The sequence below is a fragment of the Heterodontus francisci genome, chromosome 8 (assembly GCF_036365525.1).
Source record: "Heterodontus francisci isolate sHetFra1 chromosome 8, sHetFra1.hap1, whole genome shotgun sequence".
NCBI classification, from domain to species: Eukaryota; Metazoa; Chordata; class Chondrichthyes; order Heterodontiformes; family Heterodontidae; genus Heterodontus; species Heterodontus francisci.
In genome coordinates, this window is record NC_090378.1 from 41,719,473 (window position 1) to 41,742,940 (window position 23,468).

Sequence of the window (23,468 nt, forward strand, 5' to 3'; positions counted from 1 at the left end):
CTTACCAAATATTTTAAATCTGTGCCCTCTCGTTCTCGATCCTTTCATGAGTGGGAAGAGTTTCTCTCTATCTACTCTGTCTAGACCCCTCATGATTTTGAATACCCCTATCAAATCACCTCTCAGCCTTCTCTTCTCCAAGGAAAATAGTCCTAACTTCTCCAATCTATCTTCATAACTCATCAGGGGTAAACTTGTCCTCTAGTTGTTCAGGATTATCTAGTCTGTTAAACTTTATAGAATATAAAGTTGCAAGTTACCATTTTTATCTGCTATCTGTTGTGTAAGTCGCTATTGGCATCATCAACATTTGTCACCACTGCTTGATATTTTTTATAGTGATTTAACCTGCTCCCAGCCAATCATTTGCATAATAAGGGGAATGGTAAAGTTCTGTTCCTTACAAGGCTCATTGGAAATACTCAGAAATGACAGAGACCCGATCTTACTAGATCTCTGCATTGCTGTGGAACTTTGCTCTTCACTCTTAAGTGCATCCAGATCAAGCATCACGAGCAGAGTAAGCTGCACTCTCACCTGTCCCAACGATAAGCTTCCAGTCGGTCTTAGAAAAGCATGCCCTCATGGACCAGTAGAACAAACTCTTACTTCCTATAACATTCAAGTGGGATTGGTAACTTAAGAGCTGAAATTCCACTCCCAAGTGCCAGCAGCAAATTGGACATGGAAAACCATGAAAATCCTGAAAAGCCTTGCACTCATTTGCGCTTGTCCCAGATTTTTACCTGGATCTGCACTAGGAAAGGAGGGACACGATGCTCAGTGGTCCGATCTCCATTAGAGACAATCACTTTCTTCATTTGGGTAATGTTAGGACATGTCTTTAGCGCTTCTAAGTTGTCATCTCATTGTGAAACATGCTTGCTATATGCCCAGTTGGAGCACAGCACACTTCTACAGGCAAACAGTTACCATCAACAACCTTAAAATTGTCTTGCCTGACCATCTAGAGTAACTTAGAAGGAGGTGGCCTGGAAATTCAGTCATGCAGCACTCAATTTCTGGGTACTAAATGACCTCTTAAGCATCCAATATGGCAGGCAGGAACCGCACGCACACTTCCAGCCAGGAGCATGCAATCCACCATATTGGATTGGTCTTCTCTCATTGTATCAGGAGCACAAGGCAAAATTATTTAAAAGAGGGAATGTATTATTTAAATTAGGGTCTACGTTTCTTCCAGAACCCGTTTCTGATTTTGGTATGACCCAGCGCCTGACTTCCGTATTATGTGCTGTTTTTGGCCAAATTTCTAGGCCTTTGTTTTGGGTCTTTTCTATTTAGTTTCGGAATGACACTGCCAATATTGATTGCCCTGAGGGCATTGAGTCAAATGCAGAATTTTACCCGCAGCAACTGGTGGGAACAAGGGAGTGTGCGGAGATGGGGGGGGGATGGCAGTTGGTGTGAGCCTTAAAAATTATGAATATGTATTTACCACCAAGTTCCATCTCACATTGGGCCCACACCATTTTATCCATACAACTTTCTAGTCGGCTGAGGTACTTGCCAGAAGCAGGCAGGAGGGTCATGTCTTGCTAGTGGCTGTAAAAGTGACAAATGCCCGTAACTGCTTTGCTTCAGGATCCTTCCAGACTGCTACAGGAGACATCTTCGGTCTCTCTCAGTCTGCAGTCTGGCTGCATCAAGGAGGAGACCAACTTACCAGGGGGAACCATTACATCACTTTTTCTATGGATGAGAGCAGTTAAGAAGAGAGAACCATAGAGTTTGTACCAATGGCTGGTTTCCCTTGATTGCAGAGTCTGATTGGCTGCACTCATATTGCCAACAGGGCAGCACAGGATCTGCCAGGCAAGTGCAGCTTGTGTGTGATCACAAATGAAGGATCATGCAAGTTTGTGCCAGGTTCTCAGGCAGCTGTTATAATGTATTCATCCTACACCAATCAAACACCCCCTACTTTTTCACCCTACAGGAATGTTCAAGGACAGCTCCTTGGGGACAATATGGTTAATGACACTTCTTCGCATCCCCACCATATTTTGAACAAATTACTTACAACCAGAACCAAGGACACCATAAGATCATAAGGCAGACGGTGGCATAGTGGTAACATCACTGGATTAGTAGTCCAGAGGCCCAGACTAGTGCTCTGGGGACACGGGATCGAATCCCACTATGGCAGATTATGAAATTTGAGTTTAATTAATAAATTTGGAATTAAAAAGCTAGTCTAATGGTGACCATGAAATGATTGTTGTAAAAACCCATCACTAATGTCCTTTGGGGAAGGGAATCTGCTGTCCTTACCTGGTCTGGCCTACATGTATTTCCAGATCCACAGCAATGTTGTTGACGCTTAAATGCCCTCTGAGATGGCTGAGCAAACTACTCAGTTCCAGGGCAATTAGGGATGGGCAATAAATGCTGGCCTAGCCAGTGATGCCCACATCCCATGAATGAACAAAAATAAAATCACTGAGTTCATTATAGGGCTCTTGTAGCAAAGTTTCAGGTACTTGGATAGTTCAGGGAGCACTGGAAAGAGTCTCTTGCATCACTGCTGCATCTTTCACAGTGACTTCTTTGAGGAAGTGAAAACACTTTTGACAAGTTCCATGTGAAAGGCGATTAGATAATCTCAAAGCTACAGGAATACACACTCCTGTACAGAGGAAAAATTTACTGTTCACTTCACTGGCAGAGTGTCAATAACCAATCTCTTATGCAATTTTTTTTTCTGTTTCTGACAGTCACTCCACTTGCTTTGTTTTTTTTCAATAGCTGAAAAATTTGGCAGGGCAGGTGTGGGAATCACTCATCGTTTTATGTCTGATGGGATATTTTCTGTGTGACTAATCTCACCTGCAGAAAGGTCACTCATAGCACTGCATTCAAAATCAAAGCTGCAGTATTCCTTTCTCCTTACTCTATGCTTCGGTTGTAGATTAGCTTTACCAATTAATCCATTGTTGCACAGTGAGGGGACTCATTCATGAGAAGATTAGTAAATTATTATTGGTCCTTTAATGCATAGAAAGGTAGAAAGGAAACAATTCAGTTTAGGGAATTGATAAACAATGGAGTCTTGATGTGTAGGAACATCAATAAGATTATAGAGTTTAAAATTATCACAGTTCCCAACAATCTTCTCTGAAAAGAAAAATATTTTGATTAATAATATGGATTAGAAACAGGCCTTTAGCAAATGTAACAGTTTCTGGAGACAGTAATGGCTAGGCTATAGAGAATAAAGTACAACACTAAACCAATGCAAAGGTTCCAGTAAAGGCTGATTTTCCATATTTGCACTGTTGGTGAGGTGCCTTGCATGCCAGCGCCGCATATTGGAAGTTTGAGGACTGTACCTCATGATTTTCCAGTGTGCAAGTGAAAGCACAAAGGAGCCTTGGCGGCCCCCTTCATTCTCCTGGCAATTGCCAACCTGCCTTCACCTGGCAGGAAAGGCACAATGGCTTCCCAATCAGGCCTGGGTTAAAATGCAATTATGGTCTCATTAATGTAATTGAACCTTAATTTGCAAACATTCATGAGGCTCGTATCTGCTTCCAGTGGACACGTCATCCATGAAACTGCTGTGTGCAGCTAAAATGCTAAATTCCACCAGGAATGGAGTGGTGAATCTCAACACTCCAGTTTAAAAGTCCCATACCTACCAAGATGGGTGGGTTAAATCCAACCCAATAGTCTTACTTGCAATAAAAACAAAAATTGCTGGAAAATACTCAGCAGGCCAGGCAGCATCTGTGGAGAGAGAAGCAAAGTTAACCTTTCAGGTCAGTGACCTTTCATCAGAAGGTTAGAAATGGCAAAGGTTAGAAGTGTAATAGGTTTTAAGCAAATAAAGTGTGGGTAGGGCAAAAGAGAACACAAGGGAAGGTGTTGATAGGACAGAGGGCTGGAGAGATTAACTGACGAGGAGGTCATGGGGCAAAGGCAAAGAGAGTGTGCTAATGGTGTGGTGAAAGACAAAGCGTTTGTGCAGAGAGGGTGTTATATGACAGAATAATGAAAGCCCTAGCCAAAAGCACAAACATGAAAAAAAAACAGTGGGCAGGCACATGGTAAAAAAACATTTAATAATGAAACAAACTAAAATAAAATGAAATAAAAATAAAATATAAAAAGTAAAACTAAATGTTCAGTCCAGTAGGCTGTAGAGTGCCAAATCATTAAATGATGTGCTGTTCCTTGAGCCTGCTTGGATATTGACTGGAACACTGCAGCAAGCCCAGGACAGAGATGTGGGCATGAGAGCAGGGGTGTGTGTTGAAATGGCAAGTGACAGGTAGCTCGGGGTCATGTTTTTGGACTGAGCAGAGGTGTTCTGCAAAGCGGTCACCCCATCTGTGTTTGGTCTCCCCAATGTAGAGGAGACTGGATTGTGAGTAGCGAATACAGTACACTAAATTGAAAGAACTACAAGTAAATCACTGCTTCACTTGAAAGGAGTGTTTGGGGCCTTGGACAGTGAGGAGAGAGGAGGTAAAAGTGCAGTTAGTACACCTCCTACGATTGCATGGGAAGGTGCCATTGGAAGGGGACGAGGTGTCAGGGTTAATGGAGGAGTGGAGCAGGGGGTCGCGGAGGGAATGATCCTTTCGGAGTGCTGACAGGGGAGAGGAGGGGAAGATGCGTTTGGTACTGGCATCACGCTGGGTGTGGCGGAAATGGTGGAGGATGTTCCTTTGGAGGCTGGTGGGGTGGAAAGTGAGGACAAGGGGAAGTCTTACTTGCAGCTCTAGTGCCTAAGTCAGTAGTGAGATCTTAGAAGGATCAAATGCTTTTTAGCTGTTCTGTTTGTTTTGCGGTGCATTTTAGTGCAGGCTTCTGTTGTTAGTTTCATGAAATTTTAATGAAAATAAGTTCATAAATGTTTACACTTTCTTGAGAATTTATCTTTGCCTCTTAACAGTATTGGTGCAATTTGAATTTGCGCTCCTGACATGTAGTAGGATTGCATAGCAGTGGTGGAATGTCTTTATGCTACCTACCACTGAGGATAAATACCTTTTTTACTCATGAAGCTGTTAATGATAGTACATGTATTATTCCACAAAGGAAATCTAAGATGAGTTGAAATTATCAGCATAGCTTTAGATCCTTTGCTTATAGAAAGGTAAAGCACATCATAAATATGTTATTCCTTGGTGTGACAGCTCCTGAATAACGTATTTGCAAATCTACAAAAAGTCCAAAAAACAGCATATGGGTGAACTATTTTAACATTTTGGAACTGAAGAACTTAATGACAAAAAGTAAAGTGGTACATACCAATATGACTATAACACTAGATCGAAGCACAGTCGTTAATCTCTAGGACCAGTCTTCAGATGCAGCACAGACTCTCTTTTTGCTGGCAACGAATATGGCTAAATGAATGAATTTGGGCAGCTTAAATCCAGTTTGTGTAGTCTACGGCATATAAACCGATCAGAGTTTGGCTCTAGTTGCCATTGAATTGACAATTTTATTCAGAAAAACCAATGGGATAGCTTGGGTAGTAGATGAAATGTGACACTGGTTCAATAGAAAGTACATCTTAGGTTAGAGTTATGGCATAATGTAGGAAATGATGTGTCAAGAGGTTTACTTTGCATCTGACCCAAACTGCATTTGAACTGGGTGCTGAGCATAGTGCTGATACTGGGTGCAGAAAGTCAAAATCATTTTCAAATTCCAAATATTATCTTTATGAGAACAAGATGTATTTTTTAAACTCCCTTCATTGATCATACAGTACCCCATGGTGGAAATACAACAAGCTGAAGGAGAAAGCATGTCAAGGAGACCAGCAGACACCTGAACTGCTCTGGTGGCACCTGCCATTTTTTTACCAACTCGGGGTACATTTTCATCCCCAGCCACCACTGAAAAGGAAAGGAATATAAATGAATACATTACTATGAATGTAACTATATTTTTCTGATAGCAACCTACTCTGAAGGGACTTTTGTTATAGTTGGTGATACTGCTGAATTCTGCTCTCATTGGATTTGGCACCAATTAATTGCCCAAACGAACTGATTTCAAAAGCACCCAGAAATGTTTAATTCTATCTAATCTGTATGTTTGGACAATTTTGGCTGATGAAACTTCCTGATCAGTAACCCAGAAAGAAAGTAAATACCCAATGAGATGAAAGTTCTACAATGGGCAGCAATCTGCTCTGCCAGATTACCACCCAGGTAATGAAGTTGTGTACTATGTACTTACTATATGGTAGAATATTCATCACATATCTTCTATGGTCATGTCGAATGACTTACAGGCCTAAAACCATTTGGCAGAGTTCACCAAGGCAAATTCTTACAGACTGTCCTTGTTTTTTCAAGGACTAGTTGAAGGAGACTGTTTAGTTCTATGTCAGTTTCTGGTAATTGCAGTTCCTTTGGTAAACGCCACAGATAGGAGATAGATGAAGATTTAAGATGATAAATATAGCTTTAGTGTTGAGAGGAGAAAAATAAATTATAATGAGGCGGTGAAATGGCCAGGTCAAAATACAACTACTTGTCACTGGTATTAAGTAGATTCCCCCTTATAAAAGACCTGGCATGACTGACTTTAGAACTTATCTTCAATTTGGAATGAGCAGTGTTCAGCTGAACAAGCATAATGAGCCTAGAACATGGCATTACTGGCACCTCTGGCAGTGCAAGGTCTGGCAGGGTCTTAAAAGAAAAGGCTGCTGACATAGTAGATGGATTGATTTTAATTTTCCAAAATTCCCTAGATTCTAGAAAGGTCCCATCAGATTAGAAGATAGCAAGTGTAACTGTGCTATTCAAGAAAGCAGAAAGACAGAAAGCAGGAAACTACAGGCCAGTTAGCTTAACATCTGTCGTAGGGAAAATGCTGGAATTTATTATTAAGGAGGTTAATACAATGCAATGCAATCAGGCAGAGTCAATATGGTTTTGTTTAAGGGAAATCCTGTTTAACTAATTTATTAGAGTTCTTTGAGGAAGTCACAAGCAATATGAATAAAAGGGAGCCTGTGGATGTGCTGTACTTAGATTTCCAGAAGGCACTTGACAAGGTGCCACATCAAAAGTTACTAAACAAAATAAGACCCAAAGTATAGGGGGTAACATTTTAGCATGGATAGAGGATTGGTTAGCTAACAGGAAATTCAGGTTGGCAAGCTCTAACTAGTGGATCAGTGCTAGGGCCTCAATGATTTACAATCTATATCAATGACTTGGATGAATGTATGCTTGCTAAATTTGCTGATGACACAAAGATAGGTAGGAAAGTAAGTTGTAAAGAGGACATAAGGGGCTAGATTTTCTTCTCCCACCGCCGGGAGCACCAGCCCACGCGCGACCATGCCACCATGATCTTCTTCATGGCAACCCATGATAATGAGCTGGTTGGGTCGCATCACCCACCCACCTCCCAAAATCACGTGGAGGGGGCAGACTCTCTGACACCGGCAATGGCATCAGCTGCCTGTGCGCAGGTGCTGGTGCCATTTTTAAAGGACAGCCAGCCCTGCTGGCTCATTTACATTTTAAAAGTAATACCCCCCAATGTACCAATGAAAAATCTATCGCACCTTTCCCATCCCCCAAAAACAATTAAATTCAATATTTGCCTCTTCCCCGCCCCCAAAACACTTACCTTCCACACTTGATCTTCCCCCTACTCAAACTGAATAAGTTGCTGAAGTCACCTCTTCCCAGCATCCCCTACACTAGTAATGAAAATTTGACCCCATTCCCCATCCCAGCACCCACACCCCTCCCCCCACTCCCCGCACTAAAAATCATAAACTCCCCCCTTACCAACCACAGTGGCACCTGCTTTGCCTGGATGGGAATGTGAGGGTGCGTGAGTGCCGACGCCACTCAGAAGATTGCGGCCTGAGGGTACGATAGGCATGTATTGTATTTAAATTTAAGCATTGTGTTAATTTAAATATTCAAAGCCGGGTCCCGTCACCCAGTTGTGGGGGTTCCACCATGGAGCTTCGCCGCCGCCGCCAGGAAAATCGGGCCTGGCACTCCTGGCATCGAGCTCCATGGCGGGCTGCTGCCGGAACGATCTTCTGGCCCCCCCACACCCCACCATGGAGCCCGACTTCAGGAATTGAGTAAAGTCCCGGCCAAGGAGTCTGCAAAAGGATATAGATAGGTTAAATGAGTGGGCAAAGGTTTGGCAGATGGGTATAATGTGGGACAGTGTGAACTTGTTCACTTTGGCCAGAAAAATAGAAAAGCAACATATAATTTAAAAGGAGAGAGATTGCAGAACTCTGAGATGCAGAGGGATCTGGGTGTCCTAGTACACAAAATACAAAAAGTTAGTATGCAGGTATAGCAAGTGATTAAGAACGCAAATGCAATGTTGTCGTTTATTGCAAGGGGAATGAAGTATAAAAGCAGAGATGTTTTGTTACAGTTGTACAGGCCATTTGTGAGACCACATCGAGAGTATTGTGTACAGTTTTGGCCTCTTTACTTAAGAAAGGATATAATTGCATTGGAAGCAGTTCAGAGAAGGTTCACTTGACTGATCCCTGGGATAAGAGGGTTATCTTATGAGGAAAGATTGGGCAGGTTGGGTCTGTATCCATTAGAGCTTAGAAGGATGAGAAGTGATCTTATTGAAGCATTTAAGATCCTGAGGGGATTTGACCGTGTAGATGTTGAAAGGATGTTTCCTCTTGTGGAAGAGACTAAAACTAGGGGGCACAGTTTAAAAATAAGGGGTCTCCCATTTAAGACAGAGATAAGGAGAATGTTTTTCCCTTCCCCAGAGAGCAGGGTCATTGAATTTTTTTAAGGCAGTGGGAGACATAGTCTTGACAAACAAGGGAGTCAGGAAGGTGGAGTTGTGTCTACAAACAGATCAACCATGATCTTATAGAATAGCAGAGCAAGCACAAGGGGACAAATAGCCTACTCCTAGTTTGTATGTAGCAGTCCCTCAGTGCTGCACTGAAATGTCAGCCATGATTATATACTCAAGTCTCTGGATTGGGCTTTGAACCCACAACCTTCTCACTCTGCGATAATAGTGCTACCACTGAGCCAAGACTGCAACTGTTTATGAATAAAAGAAACCTCTACCCATTGTCTTATTTAACGCTTTATGTCCTAAACTTTGCAATAATAGCTCATCAATTTTTATTTTTATTTTGACATTGTCTGTATTTGCTTGACTTCAATATTATGTGAAATGGATCTCAAATTGGTGTTTTGATTGTTAGCTAGGAGTAGTGTTGGCCTTCATGTAACTTTCAACTGCACAAAAGATTTTGAAATAAAGAAAAACAAATTCCTAAACTAAATAGATTCTCACGTGAAAGGAACTTTTATTCTGGCTAGGAATGCATATCTGCTTGTACATTCTTGTAAAGTACACGAGATGACAGGCGTAAATAAACACAGGAAAAAAGGAAATCACAAATTGAATTGATGATATAATACCTGACATAAGCAAATTATTTTCTATACATAATTTATGTCTTGCACACATTGAATACTCTTTACCTCTATCTGCCCATCCCCTATGCAAAAGAACAGCAACAGAATGCTTTGCTATGTAAGCTAGTACCAATACTTACCTTAAACTGCAGTGTTTTACTGTTGTTCTATGATAACACCTCATCTTGCAAGCATTCTGAAGCATATAAGTTGAATTGGAAACTGAGAAACCACAAAAATCTGGTCTAGAGAGAACTTGGTTATGAAAGCTGGATTTGTCACCAGTGGGAGAAAAACAAATACTGTGGATGCTGGAAATCTGTGATAAAAACAGAAAATGCTGGAAATGCTCAGCAGGTCTGGCAGCATCTGTGGAGAGAGAAGCAGAGTTAACGTTTCAGGTCTGTGACTTTTCATCAGAACTCTGAAATGTTGGCTGGGATTTTATCTGGACAGTGGGGATCTCAACCTCCGGCAAAAGCATCGGTGAGAATCCCACATCACCCCTTCTGCAGAATAAAGTGCCAATTAGGAACTTAACAGGACAACAGCAGGCCTTCCACGGGATCAAGGACCCTGGTCACGGAAGTCCAGCCCTCTGAGAGCTGCCGGCCAATCAGAGGTGGAGCACCAACCCAAGGTCTAAGAGTGGCGTTGGACACAGGCTACAGGTAGCTCAGGACGGGAGAGATCTCGGAGGGTGGAGTCATGGGGGAGGGTGGGTGTAGGGAGGTTGGCAGCAAGGGCATGGGGGTGGCACTCAGTGGGTCCCCCTGCCAATGCTGGTTCTCTTGTTCAGGCATTAAGTGTCTTTGAACGAGGGACTCCACCCCTGGAACTGGCAAGCAACCCACATGGTTGGCCTAATTACAGCGACGATGGAATGAGGCCCTAAATTAGGCAATAATTGTCCACTTAAGGGCTTCAATTGGCAGCTTAATTTTGGCGAAGGTGGGTTGGTGGCAGGGAAACCCCCCCCCCTCCACTGCCAACTGCCACTGTTGCACCCAATTACCTCGTCTCCCCACCTACCCGCCACGGGGGAGAGCATAAAATTCCCCGCATTATTTCTGTTTCTCTCTCCATAGATGCTGCCGGACCTGCTGAGTATTTCCTGCATTTTCTGTTTTGATTTGCAACAGTGGGACCTGGCTGTCCTTTAATAGAGTTACCCAAGCAACAATTTAAGGAATTTTATTCACTTGCTGATATTTGGCTGCCCTTAAATTAGTTATTATGCAATGGCTTAAGGGTTTTGTTAGTTTGTAATCTATTACATCAGATGTTGGTTTAACAATCCCACTTTTTGTTCATTATGAAGCTGCTATCTGCGTGCATGATGAAACATGAGTTTTGTCTTATCTTCTGACTTTAAATTTTCATTTGTTTTTAATATTTTAATTGGTCACGTAAAACTGATTTTGACATCTCTTTTGAGCAGAAGAAGCCATAGCATTCAGTAAGATGTCTACCAATTAAATAGATGGGCAAAAAAATGGCAGATGGAATTTAATATAAAAAATGTAAGATAGTGTTCCTCAGTATCTAAACATGAAACACATATGCAAAATGGATGGTGTATGTTAGGCGATAGACTTGAATTGAAGGCAGTTCAGAGAAGGTTCCACTAGACTGATTCCTGGAACAAAGGGGTTGTCTTATAAGAAAAGGTTAAAGCTATATTCATAGCCATTTAGAAGAATGAGAGGTGATTTAATTGAAACATATAACATTCTGAGGAGACTTGTCATGGTAGATGCAGAGAGGATGCTTTCCCTCGTGGAGGAATCTAGAACTAGGGGGCACAGTTTCAGAGTAAGGGGTTGCCCATTTAAGATGGAGATGAGGAAGAATTTCTTCTCTCAGATGGTCGTAAAGTGTTGTAATTCTCTTCCCCAGAGAGTTGTGGAACCTGAGTTGTTGGATATATTCAAGACTAAGATAAACAGATAAGGCACTCAAGGGTTATGGGGAATAAGCAGGAAAGTGGAGTTGAGGCCAAGATCAGGTCATCCATGATCTTATTGAATGGCACGAGGGGCCATATGGCCTACTGCTGCTTATATTTCTTATGTTCTTATTCTTTTGGATGTTAGTCCTGGTCATTCAGTCAATTTGAGACAGTTGCAAACAAAACAAAACAAATTCTATAAGGGCATTTAAGTGGTCATTGGATAGACATATGGATGAAAATGGAATAGTGTAGGTCAGATGGTTTCACAGGTCGGCGCAACGTCGAGGGCCGAAGGGCCTGTACTGCGCTGTAATGTTCTGTGTTCTATGTTCTAAAACCAAACAAACATTGATGACTGCATTGTGAAGGAATTTGATTCAAAATGAGAGCAGGTTTTATGTTACCTGTGTATGATTAATTGGTAAAGTCACATTTGAAATTCTGAGATCGATTATATGAATTAATTTTCCTTTCTCAAAGTTGCACATGACAGGAGTGCATAAGAGGAATTCAGAAGCCTTGGAAGAGAGCATTAGAATTATCTCCTTATGAAAGTGATTGAATGCTATAGGTGAACATAGATATGCATGACCAACTATTCTCTGCAACATGATGGCCTGAATTTTCCACAGATTTACCACCCATTTTCCAGCATTTTCTGGGTAAATGGGCAGAGGCAGGAAAAGCAGCAGAGAACCAACACCCCAGCCTCTGCTGCTACTTCTGGGATTTTCTAGTGGAAAGGTAGATGTCTGGCTCTTATTTTGGTGGATACATTTCAAATGAACATGTTAATGACAGAAGTACATCATTCCACCTTAGTTGCACTGAGTGGCAGGGACACCATCAGGTTTCTGGTGACCAGCATTGCTGAAGTATCAAAGGGAGTTTTTAAAATGAATTGGCCACATTGCCTTGTACAGGAAACAATCTCCCTTCCCTCAGAGCCAAGGTTGGTACCTAACAGGACTTGAAATAGAGCTGAGAGCCTATCACAGAAATTGAAATGATTCCAATCGTATTGGAAAGCTAGGTTATTAGATGATGAGACCGTGGAATTGTTACTTGTGGAATATATCGAGGTGAGATAGGTAGTTTAAACTAATATTAATTTTTTTGTCACATTTTGAGCAGGTCAGTTGCAGTATTTTCAATGTCATGGGTAGACTTCTTTTATTGCTTTGTCCTGAACTTTCATAGAACATAGAAACATAGAAAATAGGAGCAGGAGTAGGCCATTCTGCCCTTCGCGCCTGCTCTGCCATTTATTTTGATCATAGCCTAAGAGGATAAGATGGTACCTGCTCAGTGGCCTCCACTGGCATAACTCTCTTACAGACTATTAGGATATGTGTCCCAAGATGAGCTGCGCTCTTAATTTTCCCTCACCTGGTGGGAAAAATGCCTGGCTTCCACTAAATGCCCCCTTCCTGTTGGCACCATATAATTAAAGTCACCCATCCAGAAAAATCACAGGCATGAACCAATGTCATATCATTGTCTATAGGTATTATGAAATTCTCTATAATGGTCACTTTGGATTAGCTTTTCCAGAATTGAAAGGAAGAGGGGACATACAACTGAGTTTTGGGAAGAAGATCTCAGATTTCCCAGATCATGTGATATGAAAGGGCCACTGAGGTTGGCATAATTTTTTTGCAGTGTTCTACTGCAAGATCATTAGCTTGGACGAGCAAATCTCTGGATGTTTTTGAAACACAATTATCTCTCGCCCATTTCTTCAATCTTGAGAACAATTCAACATGATTGATGGTTCATTTGAGAAATTTATTATTGACAGCTGCACCATTTTCAAGTAGAACCCATGGACAGGTCCTTCATTTCATGTATAATTTTAATTCCTATGTGACTGCTATAAATATGGATTGTTCTTATTAAACAGTAAATTGATTAATAAACGAACGCAATAAAATCTGTTGATTTACAGGCTTACCTAACCCTCCTTGGAAGATATAACAAAAACAGCCATGCCTGCTGTGCTAAACTGCAATGTTAAACTGGGCCAGATGGAAGGTTCCTGAATATTGGCCTTATGCGGTAGTTTGTTACTGACTGCCCATGGAGTATCTTTGTCCTATTTATTTCTCTCTGATGGATTCAGACCGTGTCCCTAACTAGGGCTAAGAAGACTGAAAGATACTTTTCAAAATTTGACCAGACCAAAGGAAATTTACCAATGTCTCTATTAAACTCAAAAAGAGATGTCAATCAATCAAATAAAGAAATAAAACCCAGAAAAAGCTTGTATGCTTTGGTTCTTCTCTGATACCTGAAGCAGACATAAGGTCTTTATTCTGGAGCTATTGTACATCAGGACAAGCTAAGCTATTTTCTGTGAGTTTATCTAGTTTTAACAGAATATATACTGTGGCAGAAAGAAGAACTTAAAAGGATACAAACTCATAGACAAAAATATGTTCTTGACAACGTTCCTTTTTCAATTTCCCCCCTTATCTTTTCCTGACAGTGTTGACTCCTTGCTGAATTTCAATATGTACTAACTAGTCTGATCCACTGTCAAGTATGTCACCTAGGTGGCCACTATTTATTGTGTGTGTGTGCGCGCACACCAGTGAGGGATGCATCACAGTTGAGCCTAATCTGGTCCTCCCCCATTGCCCAGGCATGTGCAGTTCTAATCAGTCACAAGATGGAGAACAGGAGAGAGAATCATGGACAATTTATTATTCCCTATTCCTGGGCATTGAAGCTAATTGTACCATTCTAACACCAGCTCAGCCGAGATGAACTAACTCAGAAATCTGGTACCTTTTTGGTCTGTATGTCATCAGGACAGCTCTGGTGTATGAATTTGTCCTCTCAATTTTTCATTACATCCCATTGTTGTATGTTATTGCTTAGGTAGCCACTATTTAGTGTGTGTGTGTATGTGTGCGCGCAGGCCAGTGAGGGATTGGTATTCCACTTGCTTATTCTTTGCACTTCCAACAGCTTTACTGAGATAGTTTAAAGCAATTTGAAAGCCATAGCTTATTAATAGTTCAAATATTACCCATTATTGTTGAACTATATGAAAATTTAGAAATACACAGTAGGGCTGTCAACATCTGGTAGAGGAAGTCAAGTTTGTGTTTTGATGCAATCCTTTCTGGGTACTGGATGCAAACACCCTGAGATTATTCACAAGACTGTAATATGTGTGATGCAGTATCATTGGTTTCTATGGAAAGATGAGGCACCTAAGCTGAATGGCCTCACTCATCTGTACTTATCTTTGTGATCTTCCTGAAGGTTCTCATGAAAGACCTAAATTGAACTGTTAATCTTTTTTTGTATTTTAGATGCTGACTCACTACAGTGTTTGTTTCAGCTTTTAGTGAAGAAATGCTTCCAATTATGTTTTTAAAGCTTTGACCATTTTTACAGTTACATCAACCAGCAGCTTTCACAGTACTGAATCTTCAGAAATAATCTGCCGCACAGGAAGCCGGCTAAATGGTAATTAAATGAATGTCAGGGGCAGACATGAAAATCCCTCACAATATGGTAAGAATGTATGGATAACGTTTTACTATTGTTTCTAGGGCCTTGCTGTTGAACAGACATAAGCCCAGTTGTTTTGGGTGGGAGCTACAGGTGGGATATTAAAGGAATAATGTAATCTCGTCATCATTCTTTTAAGCACTGAGTTACTTATGAAGCCTGAAGCATAGCAACAGGGAACATAGCAACAAAATTATTAAATTATCATATTAAGTGGGGATTATATCAACAATCCATAACAGTATCTCTTTACAGCTGGGTTTAACTCCTTCATTACTGCTTTCTCCGAGAATCTCAAACTTACTGGGTTTGATTAGTCTTCTTGTAATTACATAATCATTGTAAAATTTGCATAAATTGGTTTACCTGCAGATTAATAATTCACTAGACTGAATAATTAACATGTCAGATAGAACTAACAACAACTTGCATTTATATAGTGCCTTTAATGTAGTCTTTAAAGACGTCTGCAGACGTGACATGAAGTCCTGTGACATTGACCACAAGTTGTGGGAGTCAGTTGCCAGTGATAGCCAGAGCTGGCGGACAGCCATAAACGCGGGGCTAAAGAGTGGCGAGTCGAAGAGAGTTAGCAGTCGACAGGAAAAAAGACAGAAGTGCAAGGAGAGAGCCAACTGTGTAACAGCCCCAACAACCAATTTTATCTGCAGAGCCTGTGGAAGAGTCTGTCACTCTAGAATTGGCCTTTATAGCCACTCCAGGTGCTGCTCCACAAACCACTGACCACCTCTAGGTGCTTACCCATTGTCTCTCGAGACAAGGAGGCTAAAGAGAGAAGAAGAGAATGTAGTATAACATTCCGAGGCACTTCACAGGAGTATTATCAAATAAATTTGACTCTGAGCCACATGAGGAGCTATTAGGGAAGATGACCAAAAACATGGTCAAAGTGCTAGGTATTAAGGGGTGTCTAAAGAAAGAAAAAGCAGTAGAGAGGCTTAGGGAAGGAATTCTAGAGCTCAGGGCCTCAGCAGCTGAAGGTACGGCTGACAATAGGGGTGGGGCCTTTAAAATCAGTTTGCTCAAGAGGCCAGAATTGGAGCAACACAGATATCTCTGACAGTTGTAGGTAAATAAGGAGGTGAGGTCATGGAGGGATTTGAAAAAAAGGATGAGAGTTTTAAAAACAAGGCCTTGCTTAATTGGGAGTCAATGAGATGACTGAATGAAACTTGATGTGAGTCAGGTCACAGGCAGCAGAGATTTCTATGAGGTTAAATTTATGGAGGGTGGAAGTTGGGATGCCAGACAGGGGTTTGTTGGAATAGTCAATCTGGAGGTAACATTGGCTTTGGATTAGAGTAATAGGAATTATGTCCTTAGAGAATCAGAAGATCAGTAAGCATAATTACATAAAGAACAGATAGCATGAAAATATGAATGAGCAAGGAAACCGTACTTCTCTGTTTCACTGGCCAGTTCTGGTTTTGCCGAGGCACTACCATGTTCACATTGAGGTAATTTGTGTATTCTGTTTGTCAAATTTCTTATTGAACTGGATCAATTTAACTCCTAAAAAGTTGCATAGCTTCAAAATGTTACTGCTTAAGTTAAAAGTTAGAAATTTAGGAAAAGAGAAGTTAAGTACTAAGTGGAGTTAATTTTGTTGATACCAAACACCATGGGTGGGGTGGGGTGGGGTGGGAAGGTGCCAAGTCTGGTTTGTAAATCTATGACAACATTTTGCAAACAACCAACTAATTGTTCTAGCAATCTTTTTTGTTGAAAAAGTATTGTTTCCTTAGATAAATAAAAATCACTATTTTTTAAATAAATCTGCAGATTCCATTCTCCCTCTTCCTGTCTTAGCAGCAAAATAGTAATTTTGTCTCAGTTGGAAAGAGGAAGGGAGAGGATGGAACTTACCATCAACATTCTTTCTCAAAACAGCAACCAGAAGGTCTTCAGACCTAATATTCACTTTGCTGGCCCTGTTAAAACAGGTGCACTTCCCTTCATGTACTTGCTGCCTGAGCTCTCACCCTCCTGCCTGAGAGGGCAGCCATAAGAAATAAAGAACATTAACTATGGGCATTGCTCTTTTGGGCTTCTGACTAGTGGAAATCCAAGAAAATGGGACAGGAGAGGTTTAAGCTTCACTTCCATTTCATTTCTATATTCTTACAATGCTTGTGTCTATTTTATGTGCAAGTGCTCCATCATCTTAATGCCCAGGGCGGACCAGTTTCAAAGCAAAAATCTACTAGATTTGGATTTCTTTAGATTCCTTGATTGTGTCAACGAAGGGCTTTCACTTTCTGGCTAAAAACTCAAAAATCCTGTGAAAAGTCATTGCACTCCTGCCTCTTGGGTAACCTATATGTTACTATCTGCAAAGTTGCTACATGGGTAACCCTCTTACTTTAAAATGTTACTGTTTCAACTTAGCAGCCATAAATGCGCAACCTTTGGTCAGTCCACCCTGGCAGCTGAGGCTTCTGCTTCCCCAAAGGGATCGCCACACCTCCTGGACCAGGCTGTGTGAAAGATAGTAAATAAAGACAAGGCAACATTGCCTACCTTGTAGTCTCTTCTTATTTTGTCAAATCATATCCATCCTGCACAAGTTCAGTTTAAGCAACTTGTTGGTCTCATTGTTTCCCCACTTCTAAGGCAAAATGAAATGCTGCTTCAGCCATGTGCATAGTGTGGGCATGGACACAGAAACAGAGGGAACTACCTCATCCAGCACTACTCAAAGATTCTTGATGCTGGTGCACATCAATGCTGAAAATCATCACTGGAACCTATGTCTCCTTACAATGTGAATGTTGTACAGCCTTGACAAGTCAAGCAGCCTGTGGAAAACGCCTGTCACTGTAACACTCTACAAGGTAGGTAACCTTTCTTCATGCCGCCAATCTAAGCTATATGAATGCATCAACAGTATTCATCCTGTAAGTTACATTGAAATTTCAGTTCTGTTTTTTAAATCAAGATATTGTTGTACTTGTTCAGAATACGTTTGGTTGAAAAGCTCTTTGTTTCAATTTGGCAGTGTTGTGTGATATTAAAGCGCATGGAAATCCTGGAGCCCTCCCAGTCTGAGATAGATCCTGATTAACTTTGATCATCGTAGCCCTGCGGCATTCTTTGATGTTGTTCCACTTCTCAGAGACTTTGGAAATTAATTACTTAATACTTATTCACCTGTGGGAGATAAACTGGAGGCTTACGGAAAGTGACAGCTTTCAAAAAAGAAAAGTTACCTCAGGAAGATTGAAATGCATCTGACAGAGAAAAACAAGAAGAAAATGTGCTTGTGTTTCAACTGTACTGCACAAGAACCACTTGTTTGTAAATGTTTTTCAATAATGACTCACACTCTCTGTACCTTACCTTAGTTTTCCTGTGATGCAAATTTAAAAAAAGACCTATCCTATACAATCCCAGGACCTTGTACCATTTGACATAGTCTTTTCCTGGTTTAAATTCGTAACTTGCTGGTCTCCACCTGTAACCTTAGGTCCACTCAGAAGAAAGACAATGGGTGCAAAATTGGACAGCTCCCAAAAATGGGTGTGGGGATTGCATTGTGCAATTAACCCGTGCCCGCTCCTTCCAAGGCAGGCACCACGCAAACTTCATGCTGCCCACTCATTTACATATAACTGCATACAGCCTAGTGCTAAACATGCTACTAAGTGGCTGCACACATCAGCAGGAGGCCCAAGTTCTTGTGAAATGAGCACCACTGCAAGCCAGCCAGCACCTCTTAAAGGGGAGGTGCATTCTGCCTGGAGCAGGTTCTAGAAGTGGCTGGGGAAGACATTCTGAGCAGGAAGAACATCGAATAATGGCACAACAGAGCACAAAGCATGCCCCAAGGTTCTCAAATGCAGCCTGGAGGCCATGGTGTAGGAGCTGGACAGGAGAGATATCCTGTATCCACAGGGGACAGGAGGCTGTCCAGACAAACTTTGAAAAGACAAGGGGAACAGATAGCCATCGCAGTCATTGCCAGCAGTATGGGCCTGAGAACCTGGATGCAGCTCCGCAAGGAGTTTAATGACCTGACACGAGTGGTCAATGTCAGTGAATGCATCTTAAAATGCCACTTCCTTACAACTGGAACACTAGCCTCACACGCTGCTCAATTCACAACCATCCTTCACTCACCTACCAACAAACTCTATCAATCACAACTCATAATTCACATCCAGAGCTTCACCTTATCCTCAAACATTTAGCAATGCTGCAAGCCTCGCACCCATACCTTACAGCTTGCACACACTGCTAGCTATTCAACCATGACAGGTACATCACGCAAACACGTTGCCCACGCTTCCCATTCTCTTGCGGGACAAGGTGGTGCATAACTGGAAATAGCAGCACTTAACTAGTGGTGGATAGGCACGGCTGCATATCCTTATCCCCATGGAGGAGAAATGCTCTCCATCATTGGAGCATCTATACCTGAGACCAGTGGGGCTAAAACCATAGAAGAAGGGAGTATGCTCATATTTAAAACTCCTTCCTACATCCCACTTCCTCCTCATCCCATAATCTCTTCTGATTTACAAGATGCAGATGGTGTAAGTATGCACCTGTTGCTTTCTCTCCCCCGCAGCCCCCCCTCCCCCCCACAGAACCTTACCATGGTGCCTTTCCCTTTCAAATACCCAAAAACTATTCAGGCACTGGTGGAAGAGCAAGAGATGGAAGAGCAGGAAGACAGTGATGAAGAAGAACTGCCATTCACTCTCATGCTTGCAGCCACCAGCTCATATACAAACCTTGCATCATTTAGTGGGTAGATTAGAGGCCGGATCTACTTGGCACGAGTGACCTGCAGCTAGAATGGGGCAAGGGTAGTGCAGATGCAAGCTTGCCGGTGGGCAAGGCTGCACATGGGTTCTGCTGCAAAGGACTGAGATGAGCATTTCGATGGGTGACTTACAGTAAAAAGATGATGGATATGCACAATTATGCACCTGCTTGGTGCAGGCCTGCCAGAATGCCTGCAGTCACTGTCAAGGAGCAGCAAAAGTCCAGTACCATCTTGGCACAGGGCTTTGTGCAGAGCTTGGAACCCATCCTTTCCAATGTGGGAGTGGTGGCCAACTCCATGAGAACACTTGTGAACCTGACCATGATACAGCATCTGATGGTCAATGTCTCAGTTTCCATTGCAGCACAAGCAGAAGGCACCCATTGTCTGGCTGCTGCAGTGGAAGCTCAGACTGAAGTCATACAAGTTCAACAGGCTTCCACACAAGCTCAAACTGCTGCCATCATAGCTGCTGATACCTTTGTGCAAAGGGACGTGCAGGGTCTTTCAGCAATCCAGCAATCTGCTCTCCAACATATTACTAGGATTGCTGAGGCATCGCCTCGGTGGAGTTGCTGTAGCTCCGTAGAGCACATATCTCCTGTCCCTGCACTAGATGATAGCATTCATCCTCAGCCCTTCCACAACATTCAGAAAATCATAATACAATCAAGCAGAATCAACATGCTATTGCGAAAGGAAAATTGTGTTTAACAAATTTATTAAAGTCCCTTGAGGATGTAACACGCAGGGTGGATAAAGGGGAACCAGTAGATGTAGTGTATTTGGATTTCCAAAATGCATTCGAAAAGGTGCCACGTAAAAGCTTACTGCACAAGATAAGAGCTCATGGTGTTGAGGGTAAGATATTAGCATGGATAGAGGATTGGCTAACTGACAGAAAACAGCAAGTTTGGATACATGAGTCATTTTCAGCTTGGCAAACTGTAACAAGTAGGGTGCCACAGGGATCAGTACTAGGGCTTCAACTATTTACAATCTGTATTAATGATATGGATGAAGGACTGAGTGTATTGTAGCCAAATTTACTGACAATACAAAATAGGTAGGAAAGCAGGTTGTGAGGGAGACACAAAAGGGTTATCGTTAGGTTAAGTGAGTGGGCAAAAATTTGGCAGATGGAATATAATGTGGAGAAATGTAAGGTTTTCCAATTTGGTGGGAAGAATAGAAAAGCAGAATATCATTTAAATGGATGGAGACTGCAGAATGCTGTGGTACAGAGGGATCTGGGTGTCCTTATACATGAATCACAAAAGGTTAGCATGCAGGTACAGCAAGTAATTAGGAAGGCAAATGGAATGTTGGCCTTAATTGCAAGGGTAATGGAGTATAAAAGCAGGGAAGTCTTGGTACAACTGTGCAGGGCATTGGTGAGACAACACTAGAGTACTGTGCACAGTTTTGGTCTCCTTATTTAAGGAGGGTTATACTTGCATTGGAAGCAGTTCAGAGAAGATTCACTGGGTTGATTCCTGGGATGAAGGGGTTGTCTTATAAGGAAAGGTTGAGCAGGTTGGGCCTATACTCACTGAAGTTTAGAAGAATGAGAGGTGATCTTATTGAACACACTGCCTGAAGAGGAGGAGAGGCAGGGATCATCACAACATTTAAGAAGTATTTAGATGAGCACTTGAAACACCATGGCGTACAAGGTTACAGGCCAAGTGCTGGAAAATGGGATCAGAATAGATAGGTGCTTGGCAGGCACAGACACGATGGGCCGAAGGGCCTTTTTCTGTGCTGTATAACTCTATGACTCTATGAGTCCATGACTGTATGACTATTCTGAGGGGGATTGACAAGATAGATGCTGAGAGGATGTTTCCCATTGTGGGGAAATCTAGAACTAGGGGGCACAGTTTCAAAATAAGGGGTCCCCCATTTAAGGCAGAAATGAGGAGGAATTTCTTCTCTCAGAGGGTCATTAATCTTTGAAATTCTCTACCTCAGAGAGCAGTGGAGGCTGGGTCACTGAATATATTAAAGGCCAAGTTAGATAGATTTTGACCTACAAGGGAGTAAAGGGTTATGGGTGGCAGGCAGGAAAGTGGAGTTAAGGCCACAATGAGATCAGCCATGATCTTATTGAATAGCGTAGCAGACTCGAGGGTCCAAATGACCACCTCCTGCTCCAATTCAATATGTTCTTATGTCTCACTGCTACTCTGCCAGTGCTCTTGCTGATGCCTGTCAGCCAGCCATCCCAGACGGCTGCTGCTCATGCCAAGCACAAAGTTAACTCTTCTGGACCCGGAGCTGCTTGAGGTCATCCTACAAGGCCATCTGCAGTCTTCCAGAAGCTATGCTGCAGCCATTCAGGTAGCAATACATAGGAACACTAGGATAGACACATGGCAGACAGGTATTAAGGTGGATTGGGAAAACACATTAAAAGGTATGACAGTACATAGGCAATGGATAGTCTTTACAGAAATATTACATAGTTTACAGCAACTATACATTCCTTCAAGGCACAAAAACCCCAAAAGTAAAGGCAGTCAACCGTGGATCACAAAGTAAGTTAAGGATTGTCTGAGATTAAAAGAAAAGACCTATAAAGTTGCCAGAACTAGTAGTAAACCTGAGGATTGAGAGGATTTTAGAATACAGTAAAAGAGGACAAAGAAACTGATAAAGAAAGGGAGAATAGAATATGAATGTAAGCTAGCAAAAAATATGAAAACGGACTAAAAGCTTCTACAGGTATGTAAAAAGGAAGCATTTGGCTAAGACAAATGTGGGTCCATTACAGGCAGAGTCAGTGGAATTTATAATGGGGAATAGAGAAATAGCAGAGAAACTAAATGATTACTTTGTGCCTGTCTTCACTGAGGAAGATACACGAAATCTCCCAGAATTAGAGATCCAAGGGATTAAGGGAAATGAAGAATTGAAGGAAATTAGTATTAGTAAGAAGGTTGTATTAGAGAAATTAATGGGACTGAAAGTTGAGAAGTCCCCAGGACCTGATATTCTATATCCCAGAGTGTTGAAAGAGGTAACTATGGAGATAATGGATGCATTGGTGATCATCTTCCGAAATTCTATAGATTCTGGAGTGGTTCCTGCAGATTGGAAGGTTGCAAATGTCATGCTACTATTTAAGAAGGAAGGGAGAGAGAAAACAGGGAACTACAAACCTGTTAGCCTTACATCAGTCTTTGGGAAAATGCTAGAATCTATTCGAAAGGATGCGATAAATGGACACTTGGATAATAATGATGTGATTGGGCATAGTCAACATGGATTTATGACTGGGAAATCATGTTTGACGAACCTGTTGGATTTTTTTGAGGACGTTACTAACGGAATTGATGAAGGGAGTTAGTGGACGTTGTATACTTGAATTTTCAGAAGGCTTTTGATAAAGTCCCCCACAGGAGGTTGGTTAGCAAAATTAAAGCACATGGGATAGGAGGTAATATACTGGCATGGATTAAGGATTGGTTAACAGGCGGAAAGCAGAGAGTAGGAATAAACAGGTCATTCTCGTGTTCGCAGGCTTTGATTAATGGGTACCGCAAGGATCAGTGCCTGGGCCCCAGCTGTTCACAATATATATCAATGATGTGGGGACTTGGTATTGGGGAATGAGCCCAGCCAGGTGGTCGAAGTTTCAGTAGCGGAGCATTTCGGGAACAGTGACCATAATTCCATAAGTTTTAAGGTACTTGAGGATAAAGATAAGAGTAGTCCTCGGGAGAAGGTGCGAAATTGGTGGAAGGCTAATTAT